The 19736-nt window shown below is 44.9% G+C and overlaps 1 pseudogene; it reads left to right on the forward strand.

Moving 5' to 3' along the window:
• Positions 1–493: 493 nt before the first annotated feature.
• LOC127032972 (claw keratin-like) lies at positions 494–11561 on the forward strand (annotated as a pseudogene).
• The last annotated feature ends 8175 nt before the right edge of the window (positions 11562–19736 follow it).

Below are 19736 nucleotides of genomic sequence, written 5' to 3' on the forward strand. Positions count from 1 at the left end.
CACATAGACCACCTCCCAAACAACATTCTGGATCTAAATCCACACAATCTGGTGCTATTTAATTTTCATTCAAATGTAGTTTTGCATGTGGTATTTTGTGAAACATTTTTATTTGAAAGTGCAGGCTCTCTCTTGGTGTAAATCAGCAGAGTTGCTCCAACTTCAAAGATGTTCAAGCCCTTAAAATTAAAGGAGGATCCTTCTGCCCTCTTCCCTGGCTGTGGAAGCCTCTCTTGGGGATATCTTTTACGTTCTAAACAATATTCTGGTTCAGAGAGAAATGCTTTCTGCAACTTAAACCTTATCTACAAAAGAGGATTGAATCCTTTCACTCGCCATCATCCCTACTTTGACCCGTGAGCAAATCTGTTCTAGGCAGCCCTTTGTGACCTCATTAGTGACACAAGTGGAGGTCCAACATTAGGTAAAGTTTTACTCACCGTAGAGTAAGATTCACCCCTGGCAGATGACCATCACAAAGACCCATGCTCCACTTAGGTCCCTGCTAAGTTCCAGTTTGAAAGTGTAGTGGGACTAAAATTGTTCATAGGGCATTTTACTATACCCCTGCCAACAGGTGAATTTCCAATGTAAGGTCCTGACAGGAAACATGCTGGAGGAATTGGAATGATTCCAATTGACTTCAAAAGGAATTGGATCTGACCCAGTGAGATGGAGAAAGGTGAGAATGCAGAAAAATGGCTCCCTCCTTCCTAGCAGGTTTACAATGAATGACCCAAAGCCCCTAACCACGATCAGCATGAATTGAAAGGACCAACCTGGATTCCTTCCGTCAGAGCCAGTTGTGCTATTGAGGCCGCTCAAAATCACCTTCACATTCATTCTCACTGCAGCCACAAAAAAGTCAGTAAAATGACACAAGGAATGCAGTTGGCCCATACAATTTTAAGATGAAAGAAAGATGAAGAGTGCAATGTGCATGTCACACCCTCTGAGGCTGAGATTGGCCCAATGATCAAAGCCCCTCAGGAAAACAGCTCCATCCAAAGGAGGAGATAGCAAGACAATCAAGTTTGTTTGGTAACTAATTAGGACCATCACCACAAACAGCATCCCAGATGCTCCAGGCAGTCCTAGGGACTGTAGAAAAGTGCTCACGACTCAGGGCTCTTCTAATCACTTCTCCAGACTTCATCTCCTCAGTGAACTCGGTAAGTCCAATTACACTCAATTGCTTTCGAACTCTAGAGATGTGACAGTAGGGGCTATTTTCATTGAAGACTGAATCTTGCTTTTACTGATGTGATTTTTATGAGGGATCAGGATGGTCTTCCATAATTATCTTGTGTAGGTATTTAGTTTCAGGCACTAGTGGATTCATGGGAAACATATTTCCTATTAACCGGAAAAAGAATTAGGGCATTTCAATCTATTCAGTAACTTGAGAAAGTCACTTAACCATATTTCACTTATCTGAATTATGAATACATTTCCCTAGGTTAGTAGAGAAAGGGCCAGTTCAGTGCTCTCCTACTTTATTCTGAACCAGCTGTTACTCCTCACTATTGAAGACATAAGCTGAAGTCTTTGACCGGCACTTGTACCTTCTTTTGACTCTAGTCCCTGTTGTGCGTTTGAGGTTTACCTCCATCCCAGAAAGATGGCTTTCTCCAGCCTGTGCTATCCAGAATGTGGGGTGGCCCGACCCAGTCCAGTTACTGGCACCTGCAACGAGCCATGCGTTAGGCAGTGCTCTGACACTGAAGTGGTGATCAGACCCTCACCGGTTGTCGTGACCCTCCCTGGACCAATTCTCAGCAATTTCCATCAACACAGTGGAGTGGGAGCTGTAGGAGCACCTGCGGTCGCACCTGGTTTTGGAGGCTCATCTGGTTGGGGGGGATCATACGGCTATGGAGTTTAGGGGATTATATGGTTACAGTGGCCATTACGGTTACGGGGGATTATTGGGCCATGGGGGATACGGCGGTTACCCAGGTCTTTATGGTTATGGGGGATTATGGGGATATGGGGGATATGGCCGTAGGTATCTTGGTGGATACTGTGGGCCATGCTAAACCCAGCAGCAACATCCGTGGAAGAAGGAAGAACCAGGAAATGAACTGCCAGATACAGATTCACCCCTGATCTTTTGGGCATGGCTTTCAGAAGTCCTGGGCAAACAGGGCTCCAGTTGAACTCGGTGGGAGCTGTGTGTGCTCAGCACCTTGGGCTGATAGCCATGCTGCATTTCTAATGTTATGCTTTAGGACTCTTTCTGCCAAGGCTTTCTCAACCATGTGCTGATGCTTTTATTTCCATGTGGGCTCATTCTGAATTACACGCAGGCTGTTTACACTAACCCCACCGTATAAAGGGAGTCTTAAGATGGATATCACTTACATATATTGTTAGTTTAAGTCCCTTTAGAAAGGAAAAAGAGACCTTGGTGTCAAGGAGAATTAGGCCCCACATGTTCTATCCTTTCCATCACCACGTATCTTTAGCATCTCATTTTGACCTTCTCTGTGGCCGACATACAGGGAGAAGTTGCATAATTCTCTGTTCTTATTTTGTTTTGTCTCATTTCTCACCAACGGGTAAAACAAGGATCTTAAAGTGGTTGTAAAGGGGACTTGTTTGTCAACCTCTGCAGCTGCACCAATGCAAACAGAAAATCTTGTCTGAAATACACCCATTGAGGCCTGCGATCGGTCATGGCCCTTCTTGAAATACTGGAAATATATTCTTTCTGCTCTGTAGTATTACTTCCTGTAACTGTGTACTGCCAATTTCATTTGCATTAAAAACTCTGCTGCATCATAATATCGGTCTTCTGGTTCTCCTTGTTCCTCCCTCTTTGCTTAAAAATTGCAAAATTCCTCCCTGCGGAACCGGCAGCACCGGGCATTTCTCCAGTTGCAATTTTCAAAGATCTGGAGTGATGGGAGAATCCGGCCTTTGGAGTGGCTGATAGCTTTCTGCAGGCCCTGGGTACCAGGGTGCAGTTCCTCCTAGCATTACCTATATTAGCACAGACTCTTTTCCTGGAAATACCTAGACCGATTTTCACTTCAAGAATGTAAGTTTTTCCTTTGGTATCAAGAAGACTAACCATATGGTTCATGGTGAGCATCTGGGTGAATCATTGAAGGACAATGACCCAGGTTTTTGTAAGTGTCACCTGGCCTCAGTGGGTCACAGCTGAGAATATCAGATTCAGGACAAACTGCTGAGGGATATGGCAGACTCACCCCATGCTGGTGGTTATTCTGACGTTAGATACCAAGCTAGTAAAAAAGTAAATTTCTGTCTCATCACAGTGGTTAACAAGAACTCAAAAATGCAGTCTCCAGCCCTTATTTCACACCCCAACACTTTATGATGACTGGTTATTAAAAACCAGTTTCACCGTATAGAAGGTTCTGCTTATCCTAAGGGATCAGCCACATAGCCAGGCCAATATATAGCTCAGATCTAAAGCAGTTCCCCACCAATGGGAGGAGCAGAGTCAGCGCTGAGGGTGGGGGCAGTGTGCAGAGCCCCCTATTCCTTCCCCGAGGGCTGCCGGAATATGCTGGATGCTTTCTGGAGTGGTGCAGGGCCAGGGCAGGCAGGGAGCCTGCCTTAGATTCACTGTGTCACCTACCGGGAACTGCCTGAGGTAAGGCCAGTCGGAGCCCACACCCGTTATTCCCCCTGCGCCCCTGTTCCAGCCCAGAACCCCCTCCTGCATGGAAAACCCCACACACACACTCTGGAGCGCCATCCTGCACACAAATTCCCTTCCAGTGCTTGTACCCCGCATCCCTACTGCACCCCAGCCCCCTGCCCCAGGTTTAGTCCCTTCCCACGCTCCCATCCCCTCGGCTGCAACAGAGCCTGCATCTGCTCCAGTACCCCAACTCCCAAGCTCAGCCCCATCAAAGTGAGTGATGGAAAAGGAAAGCAAGTCATAGAAGGAGGGAGGATGGTGTGAGCGGGGTACAGCTTCAGGGAAGGAGTGAAGTGGGGAATGGGGCATTGGGGAAGGGGCAGGGGTAGGGCAACAGTGTTTGGATTTGTGTGACTGGACAGTTGACAACCCTATTAGGAGCCCTCTTACCAAACGAAACCCCATTTCCATCATCACCGCTCTTCCCGGCCCTAAGGGTAAATGTAAAAACCAATGTATCTCTGGCATGTCATTTGAGAGCATTTTGAATAATAAATTCTCAAACAGAGACTCTGCGTAAACGTAATTATGGAGTCAGCAACCGTCTCTGAATAATTCTTCTTTTTCCAGAACATTCTTCTCTTCTCCTCTGATGTCCAGTGACATGGAGCATGTAGCATCCATCTGGAAAGCCGTCTTTTAGGGCAATCTACTGTGTGTGGGTGAGGGCGGAGGTTAAATTCAACTGAGTGAGGGCCTTGACATGAGCTTTGAACTTACTTTGCAATGGTGGAGCTGTAGGACAATGGGGCTGAAATAGATCAGCCTCATATTGAGATTTTTTTGATTTCATTGCACCAATATAACTCAATGAAATTAATCTTCCTCTCATTCTTTGCCCTGATGTGTTCATCAACTGGTTAGCAGCAATCTCCACTCTTTGCTCAAATGACACGACCAAAAGTTGATTTCACAAGTATGTTGCAAACACGCCTTTTCTTTTCTTTAAATTGGAATGGCTAGGAAATCTCATCCTTTAAATTCCAGGGAGAGCATTTCACACAAGAATTCAGACCTAAGAGAATTGCACCTGGGCTAAATAAGACAAAAGTCCAATGATTTCACTTCTGGATGGAGCTAAGCCAACCTCTTCCCAAAGGCGCCATTGATTTTATATAAAAGCCCATTTTTCTGAAGTGCTGAGTACTCAAAAGTCCCACTGAAGGAAACCAGAGCAGTTCATGCTCAACATTTATTTATAACAGGCTACAAGGTTTCCTGAGTTGTGCGCGAACACTGGAGGTATCCAAACCTGGAGGACATTTTTGGCCAAACGATATCGAAGCCTTTGGTGATAGGAAAAGATAATGAATGGAAGAGCAATTAAATTAGAAGACCAGTAGTATGAGGTAGTATATATTTGAATTTGGAATAAAGGGGAGTTAAAAATTGTCAAAATAAAGAATAAAGAAAGAAAGCAGAATAGCAAAACTAGATTTCCATGGTTTCAAGAAAGGCCGTGTGCTATCACCAGCTCCAAACTGATGTATTTCTCACACAGTTCTCTTACTTTTTTATTGCTGTTGCAGAGTTTGACAATCAAGTCTGTCTGCCACCATTTTTAATTACTTATTTCACTCTGGTCAGTCTCAACTAAAGCAAAACACAATAAAAGAAAAAGTTGAAAAACTTCTCCGTTATGCAGCTTCTGTTAGTAATTTAAAAGGCAGAAACGATCCGTATTCATGGATAGGAGATCACCTAGCATCATTCTGATTGACAAAGATCTGCACCTAGCATTACTCCTGTGCATAAGAAGGTAGCAGTTGCCATGCTAGAAGAGAAGAATGGCCCACCTAATGCAGTATCCTGTCTCAATGAATGTCATTCACCAGCTGCTTTAGAAGAAAGCAGAAGAACAATGAATTGTTTTTTTATGGAGGAAACATGGAATTTTGTTGGATCTAGTTAAAATATAAAAGAATAAAAGTAGAATATAGTTGTTAAAAGAAATGTCTGTCTTAGAGACTTGAATTTCTCTCTGTTCTCTGCTGAAATTTGTTGAATGAATCTTTGTAAGAAGCCCAAGGACAAAATACCAATTATCTAAGGCCTGTAGACGGATTGAATATGCAAGTAACTGATAAGAATGCTGTTATGCTTTGTAAATCTTTTAGCAATAAAAAGAGGGAGAGAAGAATTAAATCATACCTAGTAAATCTGGATGTAAGAATGCTGAGTGCATGGGAGTGTGTGTTTGTGACAGGTAGATAATCGATCAGAAACTAGTACCAGCTGAAACCTAAGACTCACAACCATCAACGGGCTGAAGATAATGCAGGGAGGATTCATGAATTCAGCATGATGAAGCAACTTCCATAGACATACATTGAGGCAAAGACCTATAAGAACAGGACCAGGGCACTGAGCTCTTTGAGTCTGGTTCTGCAACCATCCTCCAGGAGCATCAGATGTACATCTGGCAAGGACTCGGCTCCACCCTCGTGTGCAGGCTTCCTGGCAAGTACTCTGCCATGAGCAACCTCTAGGCTGGTAACTATAGCAATCATTGCAGAACCTGTGTGAATGTTTGTGTGAGTGAATGATTATAAAAGCTATCAAAACTATTTTCCTGATGGCCTAATTAGCTACAAACAAATCTTTGATAACGCCGTCAATTGATATAATTTTTTTCTCTTTGTTTTTGATGATTAATTTTTTCTAGGGTTGTCGATTAATTGCTGTTAACTCACGTGATAATCTGAAAAAAATAATCGCGATTAAAAAAATTGCCATTTTAATAGTACTGTTAAACAGTAGAATAAGAATTGAAATTTATTATATATTTTTGATGTTTTTCTACAGTTCAAATATATTGATTTCTATGACATCACAGAATACAATATTATTTTTGATCACATATATTTGCACTGTAAGAATGGAAAACAAAAGAAATAGTATTTTTCAATTCACCTCATACAAGTGCTATAGTGGAATCTCTTTATCTTGCAATGCCGGCTACAACAATGCCATGTGAATGCCTGTTTTCACTTTCAGGTGATATTGTAAACAAGGAGCGGGCAGCGTTATCTCCTGCAAATGTAAATGACCTTGTTTATCTGAGCAATTGCCAGAACTAGAAGTAGGACTGAGTGGACTTGTAGGCTCTAAAGTTTTACATGGTTTTATTTTTGAATGCAGTTATTTTTTGTGCATTATTCTACCTCTGTAAATTCAAGTTTCATGATAAAGAGATTGCACTATGGCACTTGTATTAGGCGAACTGAGAAATACTATTTGTTTTGTTTCTTTTTTACAGTGCAAATATTTGTATTCAAAAATAATAATATAAAGTGGGCATTGTACACTTTGTGTTCGATGTTGTAATTGAAATAAATATATATGAAAATATAGTAAACATACACAAATATTTAAATAAATGGTACTCTATTATTGTTTAACAGTGTGATTAACCTCCATTAACTTTTAAAGTGTTTGACAGCCCTAATTTGTTCCTAACTCTACGTGGTGTAATGTACACGCAGGACCGGCCCTAGACCAAATGGTGCCCTGGGTGAGGAGCACCTTTGGTGCTCCCTCCTCCAATTTTTAAACTTTTGAATACCATTTGTAGCCCATTTCATGACCTTGCTGTATGATTTGTATGCAATGATTTTTCCCTGTCACATAAGACTATGTATTTGCATGCTATGATCTGTAAATCTATATTTATTCGTGCCATGTATAAGCAAATAAAGAAAGTCACTTTCTCTAAGCTTATAGATTTTTTTTTTAATTTTAAGTATAACTGAACTGTACTAACATCCAGCAATTGAACTGTGCACCAACACTGGCTAGACCAGTATTAAATAGTATTACTGCAGGTGACAGCCTTAGAATGTTACCCTAGTCCTTTAGTTCAGAAGGTCGCTTTTCTCACCTTTGCTCTTGCAAACTGTAGCACAGCATCAGAGAGATCCAAACGCTGGCCAATGGCATTTTCAAGTGATAAAAGAGCAAGCAATGTTAGTCTCTTATCGGCCATCATCGATTGAAGATATGTTTTAATGAGCTGGAGCTTGGAAAAACTGCACTCATCCCTAGCCATTGTGACTGGCAGTGTGAGCAGAATCCTCAAAGCTGTCCACACATTAGGAAAAGTGTCCTTCAGCTCTTCATTCTGAATGAATTGGAGAAGTTGGAGTGGAGAGTGCTTCCCATGTGGCAAAATATGATGGATCTTGTCCAATTCGACACATAGGTCTTTATCATTGAGGTCAGAATATTCCCCATGCGTCAGCATTCATTGATGATCTGTACAATTGATCAAGAGTCTTTTTGTGTCTGTTGGCAGCTTATTAAGATCATACAAAAAACCCCAGGTCTTTTTGCTGTGCTTCATTTGTCTGAACCTTTCTTTGATGAACACTTGAGCAGTCTTGACGAGGGAGCAAAAAAACTCCCTCTTGAAGTTTTCTTTGAACTTCCCATCACCTCGTCTCTGCACTCATAACCAAACTGTCTCTTCTTCCAATGAATATGAATTTCCTTGAAGACTGTTCAGCTCCTAAGTTTTCTGCCATTTCTTTGGCAACAGTGAGGACCTCTTCAAATCTGTTGTCTCTGTAGGCCACAACGAAATCAAGACAGCATCTCATCAAAGTAGTAGTGGTCATGTTGTCCATCAACTGAGTTTTTATTGTCTTTCTTACAACGTTTCCTGGGAATGGGATATTGTGCTAAACCAGTGAAATCAGTGATCTGGTTTGCCAACTCTTGCACCTCATGTTGGATTCCGGCCTGTGAAAGAAGCTGATTGGAACATCTCTGAGGGTGAAATTTGCTTGTACTCAGTTTCTTAATGTATTAGGCTTAGACTTGCATCTTTTGTTTTACTTTTGCTTGGTAACATACTTAGACCTGTCTGTTATTACTTGGAATCACTTAAATCCTACTTTTTATGCTTAATAAAATCACTTTTAAACCAGAGAAAGTGATTACTAGCTGGGGGAGCAAACAGCTGTGCATATCTCTCTACCAGTGTTATAGAGGGCGGACAAGTTATGAGTTTACCCTGGATAAGTTTACACAGAGTAAAAGAGATTTATTTGGGGTTTGGATCCCATTGGAAGCTGGCTACTGGCTGCTGGAGACAGGAGCACTTCCTAAGCTGTTTTCAGTTAAGTCCACAGCTTTGGGGACGTGGTTCAGACCCTGGGTCTGTTTTGCAGCAGACTTGTGCGCCTGGCTCAACAAGACAGGGTACTGGAATTCAGTGTACTCCAAACTCAAGAGTTCAAAGCACCTCACAAACACTCGCTGGTGTTTCACACGTGGAAATGGTTTTCTTCTTAGAATATTCATAGATTGTTGTTGGAATTAGACATCTCTGCACTGAGTCCTGCAATCACTTTAGACAAAATGGAGGCCAACCTCTCATATCATACTGTTAATAAGGTCATAACTTAAAGCCACACAATCTGGGGATGTTTCATTTTCATTTGAATGTAGTTTTGAATGCATAAAAATATTATCAATATAAAATTACATCACTTGTCAACTTCATCCATTCTCCTGCCTCCAATAGTGAGAAGTAACAGCTACTTCAGGTGAAAATAAAAGACCACTGAATTAGCCCTTTCTGGACTAACCTGGGAAAGTTTCTTCCTAATCCAGCTAAGTAAGAAATGTCTAAATGACTTTCTAAAGTTACTGAAAAGATTTCAATGCCCTAAATCTAGTTCCAGTTAATAGGAAATATGTTTCCTAATTGGATAGATTGCTCCTAAAAGACCCCTATTAGTTCTAAAAAATGAATCCACCAGCTCTTGTAACTGAATCACTACACAAGATATTTACGGGAGAACATCCTCATCCCTAATAAATATCACAGCGAGGACATGCAAGATTCCATCTTAAATGAAAAGAGCCCCTACTGTCACATCTCCAGAATTGAAAAGTGATTGAGCTGAATTGGATTTACCAAGTTCACTATGTAGATGAAGTCTGGAGAAGTGTTTAGAAAAGGTGTGAGTCCTGAGCGCTTTTATACAGTTCCTAGGACTGCCTGGAGGATCTGAGATGCTGTTTGTGGGGTAGGTCCTAATTGGTTACCAAACAAACTTGATTGCCTTGCAAAATCCTCCTTTGGATGGAGCTGTTTTCCTCAGCGTTGGTGATTGTTGGGAAAATCTCAGCCTCAGAGGTTGTGACATGAACGTTGCACTCTTCTTCTTTCTTTCATCCTTAAATGGTATGAATCCACTGCATTTCTCGTGTCATTCCACTGACTTTACTAGTGCTGCAATTATAATGAATGTCAAGGTGATTCTGAGTGGCATCAGTAGTACAACTGGCTATCATAAAGGGAATCCAGTTTGATCCTTTCAATTCATGCTGGTCGTGCTTATGGGCACTGGGCAGTTCATTCTAAACTGGCCAGTAAGGAGGGAGCCATTTTTCTGCATTCTCTCCACCTCCTTTACCAACAGGTTGACCCAATTTCCTTTGAAGTCAATGGGCATCATTCCATTGCCTCCAGCATATTTCCTGTCAGGACCTTGAATTTGAAATTCACTCTTTGGCAGGGGGGATAGTACAACCTCTGTAGACAATTTTAGTCCCACACTGAACTTATAACTAGGTCTTAGCGGGGATTTAAGTGGAGCAGGGGCCTTTGTGATGGCCCTATGCTCTCGGGTCAGTATCATTGTATGGTGAGTAAAACCTGATCTACAACTGGACTTGGGTCACCAATGCCGTCTCAAAGGGCTGCCTAGAGCAGATTTGCTGATGGATCAAGGGGAGAGATGGCAGAGAGGGAAAGGAAGCAGTGCTCATATATGGAAAGGGTTTGAGGTAATTCTTGAAGCCTGTACTCTATCAGAAACTTTCACTCCATCCATGAGAAGCCAGGAATAGAATGTCTTGTGAGACAATGCAGCTGCCTGAACCCAGCAATGAGCCCCAGCAAGAAGCCAAAGAGAGATGAAAATTGCCCCTTCTTGAGGAAAGAGGAAGTGGCTGTGGGATGAGATTTTACATAAATGCTGCACAGCCATAGGGCATGTTGCAGAAAACACTTCTGCCACAATCAGAATGTTGTTTAGAGTGAAAGTTCCCCACCAAAGAAAAACTCCAACAGGTCTTAAAAAGAAAGCTTTATATAAAAAGAAAGAAAAAATACATAAAAATGGTCTCTCTGTATTAAGGTGACAAATACAGGGTCAATTGCTTAAAAGAAATATGAATAAACAGCCTTATTCAAAAAGAATACAATTCAAAACACTCCAGCAACTATACACATGTAAATACAAAAAAACCCCATATAAATCACTATCTGATCTTTTGTACTTACAACTGGGAAACAGGAGATTAGAAAGGCAGGAGACAGAAAAATCACTTCTCATAGCCGAGAGGGACAGATACAAGACAAAGAATAAAGGACTCACACACAACTTCCCTCCACCCAGATTTGAAAAAGTCTTGTTTCCTGATTGGTCCTCTGGTCAGGTGTTTCAGGTTACTCCTTTCCAGGTGAAAGAGACATTAACCCTTAGCTATCTGTTTATGACAGTTATGGAGGATTGTATGGTTTAGGGGGATACGGTGGTTAGGGTCGCCGTTACAGTTATGAGGGATTATGTGGCTATGGGGGATTAGGCAGTTATCTGGGTGGTTATGGTTATGGTGGATTATGTGGTTCCAAGGTATCTTGCCATAGGTACCTCAGTGGAAGCTGTGGGCCATGCTAATGCCAGCAGCAACATCCGTGGAAGAAGGAAGGAATTGAACAGCAAGATACAGATTCACCCCTGATCTTTTGGGCATGGCTTTCAGAAGTGCTGGGCAAACAGGGCTCCAGTTGAACTCAGTGGGAGCTGTGTGTGCTCAGCACCTTGGGCTGACAGCCGTGCTGCATTTCTAATGTTACGCTTTAGGACTCTTTCTACCAAGGCTTTCCCACCTGTGTGCTGATTCTCGCTTTCATGTGTGGACTCATTTTGAATTACATGCAGGTTGTTTACACAAACCTCACAGTTTAAAGGAAATAGGGGCCTTAAGACAGGCATCAGTAATATTTATTATGATTTTAAGTCTCTTGAGAGTGGGAAAAAGAGACCTTGGTGTGAAGGAGAATTAGACCCAGTCTGTTCTATTCTTTCGATCAATACCTATCTGTAGCCTTTCACTTTGACCTTCCCTGAGGCAAATGTTTAACTGAAGCAGCGTAGTCCTCTGCTTCTGTTTTGCTTTCTTGCTCTTCCGTCCAACTCGGGTAATAAAAATAACTGAAAATGGTTGCAAAGGGAACTTGTTTGTCAACATTTGCAGTAGCAAAAAAAAAAAGAACATCTTGTGTGAAATAGAGCCATTGAGGTGGGTGATTGGTCCAAATCCTTCTACTGAAAATATGTTCTTTCTGCTCTAGTATTTTTCCTATACTGTGTACTGCAAATGTCACTCACATTAAAAACTCTGATGCATCACAATATCTGTCTGCTGGTTCTCCTTGTTCCTCCCTCCTTCTTTAAACATTGCCCTGGACAAAATTCATCCCTGAAGAACCAACAGCATCAGGCACGTCTCAAGATGTGACTTTTTGAAGCCCTGGAGCGATAGGAGAATTCAGCCCTTGAAGTAGTTTACAGCATTCTGAGAGGCTTCCACACTGGGGTGCAGTTCCACCTTGCATTACTTGCTCTAACAAAGTGAAGTTAACTCTGACCCGAAATCCTTGAAGGGCAGAGCAACTCTCAGAACAAGATGCCTTTGCTTCTAGAGCGCTTTGAAAGTTTCCTCTTCACTAGAAAGCTCTTCCCAACATGCACTTGTCAAATCACCTTCCCTGCTCTATGGAGCTTCCCTTCCCCAGGGTTTGGGTGTTTCAACAGGGATTATTCATACAGACGAATGCTGGGAAAACTTGACTCACCTGACCATTTGTCATGAGTACTTTATCTGGAGCCGTCAGACCAAACCAAATATCATTTCCATCACTACCTCTCCTCCCAGTGCTAAGGATGAATGTTTAAACCAATGGATCTCTGGCATGTCATTTGAGAGCATTTCCAATAAAAAGCTCTCCAAGGGAGACTCTGCTAAAACATCACTATGGAGTCAGCAGCCCTTTTTTAGAATAATCCTCCTTTATCCAGGACATTCTTCTCTTCTCCTCTAATGGAACCTCCAGTAACATGTAGCACGTAGCATCCAGCTAGGAAGCAGCCTTTTAGGACAATTAAGTGAAAAGGGTAAATTCAAGCACCTCTGCTCCCTGACACCAACTTTGCACTCACTTTGCAGTGTTGGAGATGAGCTGAAATTTAGGGCAGCTTCACATTGAGATTTTGGATTTCATTGAGTCAATAAATCTCAGTTAAATTAATCTTCTGACTCTTTGCCCGCACTTGTTCATCTACTGGCCAACAGAAATGCCCACTCCTTGGTGAAATGACATGACCAAAAGTTGATTTCACAAGGATGTTGCAAACACAACTGACTGCCTCCATTCTACCCGCCTCAGTTCTGCCCTTATAGAAAAACTATACTACACTAAAGGCATCTGTAGGAATCATGAAAGACAATGGAGCAAATAATTAAGGAATCAATTTGCGGGCTGCTAGAAGATAATGAGGTGATAAGTAACAGCATGGAGATATGAAAAACAAAATCTGTTGTAACAATCTCATAGATTTCTTTCACTGGATAACAAGCCTTGTGGACAGTGGGCAAGCAGTAGATGTGGTATAGCTTAATTTTTTCTAAGGCTTTTCATACTTTCTTGCCTGACTTTTACTATAATATGGAGATACATCCATCTCCTAGAACTGGAAGGGACCCTGAAAGGTCATTGAGTCCACTCCCCTGCCTTCACTAGCAGAACCAAGTACTGATTTTACCCCAGATCCATAAGTGGCCCCTTTAAGGATTGAACTCACAACCCTGGGTTTAGTAGGCCCCTTTTTATGAAATGTTGAGTTCTCAACACTCACTGAACTGATGGGAGCTGTTTGCACTCAACATTTTTTGAGAACAGGTCACAAGCTTTCCTGAGTTGTGCACAAACCCTGCAGGTATCCAAAACTGGTAAAATGACGAGGAAGCCTTTGGCGATATTAAAAGATAACAAATGAAATAGCAAGTAAATCAGAAGACCAATAGTATGAGGTAGTATACAAAAAAAGGAGTGGAAAATGGTCAAAAGAAAGAAAGAAAACAGAGTAGCAAGACTATATTTCTGTGGTTTCACGAAGATCTGCATCCTATCCCCAGTTCCAAAGTGGTGTATTTCCCACACAATGTTCTTACTTCTTTAATGCAGCTGTAAAGTTTGACACTCAAGTCTCTTTACCGCCATTTTTAATTCCTTGTGCCACCCTGGTCAGTCTCAACTAAAGCCAAACACAATAAAAGCAGAAGTTCAAAAACCTACTCCATTATGTAGCTGCTGTTAGAAAGTTAAAAGGCAGAAAGAAACGGTCCATACCCATGGACAGGAGATCACCTAGTTGAATTCTCAATGACACTAAAGGATTTTGACACTGCTCTGGCATGGGAGAGAGGCATTCCAATCAATGTAGATGTAGGCAACAGCCTCCTTTTGGTTCCTGCTCCATTTGCACTTTACAGAGAGGTGTAATACCCATCGTGTAGTTGAGAGTCAGGCCCACTGGACTGATAATGGAGGAAGCCCATAGCCAGGAAGGCATTTGACAAAACCCATCCAGGGTAACATGGGAAACATGAGGAATGTTTGCAGAGGTGCTGATAAAATGAAGCTCTCTTGTTATATCACACTGAGTTCGGGGTACTCTACAGTTCTCAAAGTACAGCCTACAAACTCAGACGTGAATCTGTATCCTGCCATTCATTTCCTGGTTCTTCCTTTTCCCATAGACATGCCTGCTGGGTTTAACATGGCCCACAGCTTCCTCATTGAGCTAGTGCATATCCTTTAGAAAGTCTTCAAGACTTGACCGACCATGTCCCTAGCTCAGCTGTTCCAATGATTAACTACCCTCACTGTGAAAACATGGCAACCTATTTCCAGTCTGAATTTGTCTGCTGGTTGCTGGGTTTTTTTTCCTGCCTGTCTCTTTATTGTCAGTTTTACAAACTCTTGATCAGCATTCTGCTCCGTCTGTGGCCAGGCCTCCTTTGTGAAGCGGGTAATACCCAATACACACAAGACCCGCTCAAGAGTGAGAGAACCAGGTCTCTTCCCTCCTGCCTGACTGGAGCAACTTCATCCCTTTGTGTGACCTGCCTTAACTCCCAGACCTTAAGCACATGATTTCCAGTACAGATACATAATTATCTGTGCAATGATCTGATAATTAAACATTATCTTTCTGTACACTTTGCAATGATTATGATGACCAGAGGGCGTTTGGTTTTGGGCAGAGCGTGCACCTAGCACCCGTTGTAAACTTAACCTGTACACATCTGATCCCAGGGTATCTCTGTAAAACGCGGTGCAACTCTGTGTCTGCTGAAAGTCCTGGGTCACACCTCACCCCTTACACTCTCTCTGCTACTAGCTAATCTGTATGTGTCAGCTTGGAACCCTCTTGCCCAGACAGTGCATCTGCCACCACGTTTTCTTTGCCTTGAATATGGACAATTTCCATATCATATTCCTGCAGTGCTGTGCTCCAGGGCATCAATCTGGAGTTGGTAACTTTTCTGTTGTGTAGCTGTATCAAAGGAGGACGATCTGTAAGGGTCTCCCTTGGAAGCTTGTTCCAATACTCAGCTATCATTACAGTTAGCAAGGTTTCCCTAATATCTCACCTAAATCTCCTATGCTGCAGGTTAAGTTTGTGCCATCGGATGTTACCGATGTGGTGCTCTGCTCTTGTCCAATGTTGATATCAGTCAGCTGTGTGTGTGTTCCCTCTATGTGCTGCCCCAGCTCTGCAGATCGCTGGCACAGCAGACCCCGAGAGACCCCCAATGACCACAGACGCTGATAAGGTATGAAGGCACCCGCCCAGGTTTATTGTCAAATGAAGCACAGTAATAGTTCCCAGCAGACTCTACTGGACATACTACAAATATGTGCCGCCTGCCAAGGGACCGGTTCAGTCAGTGGCAGGACTCTCCACTGCCCCCTCAGCAAGATAAAGACATCCACTCAGGGATGCATTCATACACACAGGTACAAACAAGTTACACATCACTCCTGATGTAGGGAGGTACAACCCCTCTCCATGTTGGGGTGCTGCCTCTCTCCTGGTACATGTTGGTTGGAACAAACAACTCATTCCATCATATTACCCTTTTGACCCAGTCTTTTAGGCTGGGTCAGCCTATTCCTTATTATCTCTGAGGAATGCATTCATACAGGATGGTTTTGGTGCCATCCTGGCCCATGTTTATCTTATTAGTGCTTGATACCCTTTAGATATGTGTATACGTCCAATTAGCAGCCTTCTTCTTGCCAACATAAGAAAATGACGCAAAATTCAGGACTATGCCTATAAAATTGGGACATCTGGTCACCCTAGGCTCACAGTTGAACTTTGCTTTTTGTTAGCAAACTCTTGACCATTCCTTTGGCTCAGGCTCAGGCCTCATACCAGGTCACTGATACCAGGGGTTCAGGTTTCAGGGCCTCATCTTACTACAGGTTGTATTGTCTGGGAGAGGCTGAGCAGTCAGGACATCCATTTCTGGGGGAAATAGAAGACTGGGTCTGTGCTGGCGTCACCCTGCAGTATGAACAAGGCTGGTAAGAGCTGAGCTGTACCTGACTGCAGATCACACACGCACCAAGCTGGAAGTGGCTGACGTGCTGGAGCTTGTTGGGGAGCAGCCCAGGACTGGAGGCTGCAGAAGCAGAGCAGTGTGCAGGGCACCCCAGGTTAGAGCCCGGGTGACACAGCTACTCACTAGTCTAGAGTGTGCCCTGGGTCTGCTGTTCAGGTACCATTACAATAGGAGACGCCCAGGGGCTTTCTGACTCAGCGATTACCGTTGCTTCACGCAGGCTTTCCACCTCCTCCAGAACTTGTTGCTGCATTTCCCCTTCAGCCGGGGATGCTCTGCCAGGAGCAGGGCCGGTCCGTGAGGTTTGCCTGGAGTCTGCAGTCTTGGCAGTTAAAGCTGGCGAGGAAAATCCTGTTTGTGGTGCTTGGAAAGGGCCGGCGTATCCTGCTTTGGGGGTGGATCTAAACCTGCCCTGAACTCAGGGCTTTCCAGGGGATTCTCTGCCCTGCTCTCCCTGACCAAATCCATTAAAGGGATGGGGACAGTTTCTTCATCAAAACAACAAATCAAATTTACTGCCATCTCCCTTGGTGGGTAAGTTTTACTCTATTGATATGCACAGTTTGCACCGTTCTTCTGCTGCTGGGCTTCCTTACATCAAATGTGACGACCTTCACCCCTTCAATCTCCTTCCCATGTCCTTCCTATAATCCTGCCTTTTGTTTCCCCTCACTGGGGTCAGCGCTAACAGCAACTCAGCAGTGTCAAATGATCTTTCTGCAGTTCGCCGATCATACCAAGTGTGCTGAGTTCCCTGACCTTTTTCAAGAGTCTGTCTCCCTCAATTCCTCATTACCTGTAAATTCTCCTTAAAACGAGTGACATTCTCCACTACAGGCTGTCCTCTTTCCTCAGTGCTGCCCTCTCCAGAGCCTCCAGTCAAATCTAACGAGTCCCCTAACTTGCTTCCCATACAGGAGATCAAAGGGGGCAAACCCAGTAGATTCTTGGGGAACACATCTGTCCGCAGTGAGCAAATAATGACATAAAACCTCCCCATCATTCTCATGCCTGGTGATGTACGTTCTTAGCACAGCTTTTGAAGTTCTAATAATCTTTCTACTAACCCAATAGTTTGCGGGTGATAGGGAGTAGCCTTTATATGCTTTGCTCCACGTCATTCCCATGACTTTTGAAAGACTACAGACATGGAATTTCCACCACAGTCTGTCAAGATTTGTCTGGGAAAAACTAATCGGCTAAAAATGGTGGATAAAGCTGTAGCCACTGGTTAGCCTATTCCAGAGCTTAATTACCCTTAGAGTTTTTCCTGATATCTAACCCAGTGGTCTCCAACCTTTTTATGCTGAAGATCACACTTTGAATTTAAGGGCAACCCAGGATCTACCCCACCCCTTCCCAAAAGCCCTGCCCCACTCACTCCATCCCCCACCCACCATTCACTGTCCCCCACCTTCAATCACTTTCACCAGGCTGGGGCAGGGGGTTGGGGTGCAGGATGGGGTGTGGGGTGCTGACTCTGGGAGGGAGCTCAGGGTGGGGGGTTGGGATGAAGGAGGGGATTTGGGGTGCAGGAGGGGTATGGGGTGCTGGAGGGCTGGGGGTTGGGGTGTGGCCTCCCGCTGGGTGGCAATTAATTTGGGCAGTTCCTCATTGGCTGCGCAGTGAGGCTAAGGCAGGCTCCCTGCCTACCCTGGCCTCATGCCACTCACAGAAGGGCCAATGCACCCCTGCAGCCCCAGATGGGGGAGGCAGGGAGTACATGGCTCCACGCACTGCCCCTCTCTGCATCCACCACCTCCACAGCACCCATTGGCCACAGCTTCCCGATCCCAGCCAATGGAAGCTGCGGGGGCGGTATGTGGGACCGGGGACCTCCCGCAGGCAAGCCGACAAATCCGCGGGACCAGGGACCTCCCACAGGCAAGCCGCCGAAGGCAGCCTGCCTGCCGTGCTTGGGGCGACAAAAGAGCTAGAGCTGCCCTGGCATTCCAGTGCTCAGTTTATGATCCCTAGCCTCTGAAATTGGGATTTGTAGTGAGGCGGACAGACCTCCCTCCTCCAGAGTGAGTGAGGGAGTGTTACATGCCCCTTGGATGGCGGAGCCTAGGCCACTCCGCCTCCCCTCGCTGGAAGAACGGGGGCGTGGCCAGCAGTATAAAAGACCAGACCTGCAGCCCGTTCAGGGGGAAGCCTACAGAGGGGAAGGATGTCCCGCTGGTCCTTTAGCAGCACGGAGCAGATCCTCCGCCTGGTCAGCCCCAGCCCTGGATGCGGATGACAACTGGCCCGGAGTGCCTGCTGCCGCTTACCTGGAGGAGCTGGACAACGAGTGGATGCCAGACGTACCCACCCCAGGGGAGGCAGGAAGTGGCCCAGGGGCAGCCCCAGGAGGACTGGTTGCAAAGCCACGAGCCCCCACGTTGGCGTGTTGCAGTCGCATCCCCGCTGGCCCTGGGACATCTAATTTAGCCCCTACCAGGGCCCTGGGCTGGGACACAGTGGAGTAGGGAGGGCCCACGTTCTTCTGCCCCCCCACGTGGCCAGCCCTTGTGCCTCTGCAAGGGGCTCTTGCTCTGAAGACAAGTGGCATCAGCCCCCTTGAGACTGTGTTGTTTGCTGGCTGCTGGAGCCCCACCCAGGCTATAGCCAGCCCCCCGAGACCGTTGTTTGCTGGCTGCCAAAGCCCTGCAAGCCCAGGCCCAGGTAAACTGAGACAAGAGTGAGATAGGCTACCACCAGCCTTAAGTGACCTCCTTCCTCCCGACTGAGTGAGGGAGTGTTACACGTGGTACCAGTAGTGGGGATCGATCCCCTCCCTCTGAGACAAGGGGAAGCCCTGATAGCCAAGGGGTTTAGAAGCCTCCCCTCTTCCAAGAGACGCAGAAGATGGAGGTGCAGGATTAAATGGCTCGTCAAAAGCCAACAGCAGCAGCTGGGGCCCCAGAACCGTGAGCAGCAGCAACAATATCTACATCAACTCACGGCCCTGTGATCGACCCCAGGACCTACCAGCCCCAGCACGGTCTCAGGACCCCCAGACCCCGTCGTACCCGTGCGTCTGACCAAGATGGGGCCTGAAGATGACCCTGAGACCTTCCTAGTCACCTTTGAGAGGGTGGCCTCCTCCGCTAATGACTGATGGCCCAATGGACCACATTACTAGCACCGTACCTAACCAGCCCGACCCAGATCACCTACAGGGCACTTCCAGTGGCCGAGGACCATGACTATGAGCAGGTGAAGGCTGCGATCCTCAACACCCTGAAAATCACCTCTGAGATCTTCTGGCAACAACTCCACGAGAAGACCTACCCTCGCGGAGCTCACCCAAGGTGATAGCCCAGCAGATGAAAGAGGCCTGCTGGTGATGGCTACAACCAGA

Source organism: Gopherus flavomarginatus, chromosome 1, assembly GCF_025201925.1.
Source record: "Gopherus flavomarginatus isolate rGopFla2 chromosome 1, rGopFla2.mat.asm, whole genome shotgun sequence".
NCBI lineage: Eukaryota > Metazoa > Chordata > Testudines > Testudinidae > Gopherus > Gopherus flavomarginatus.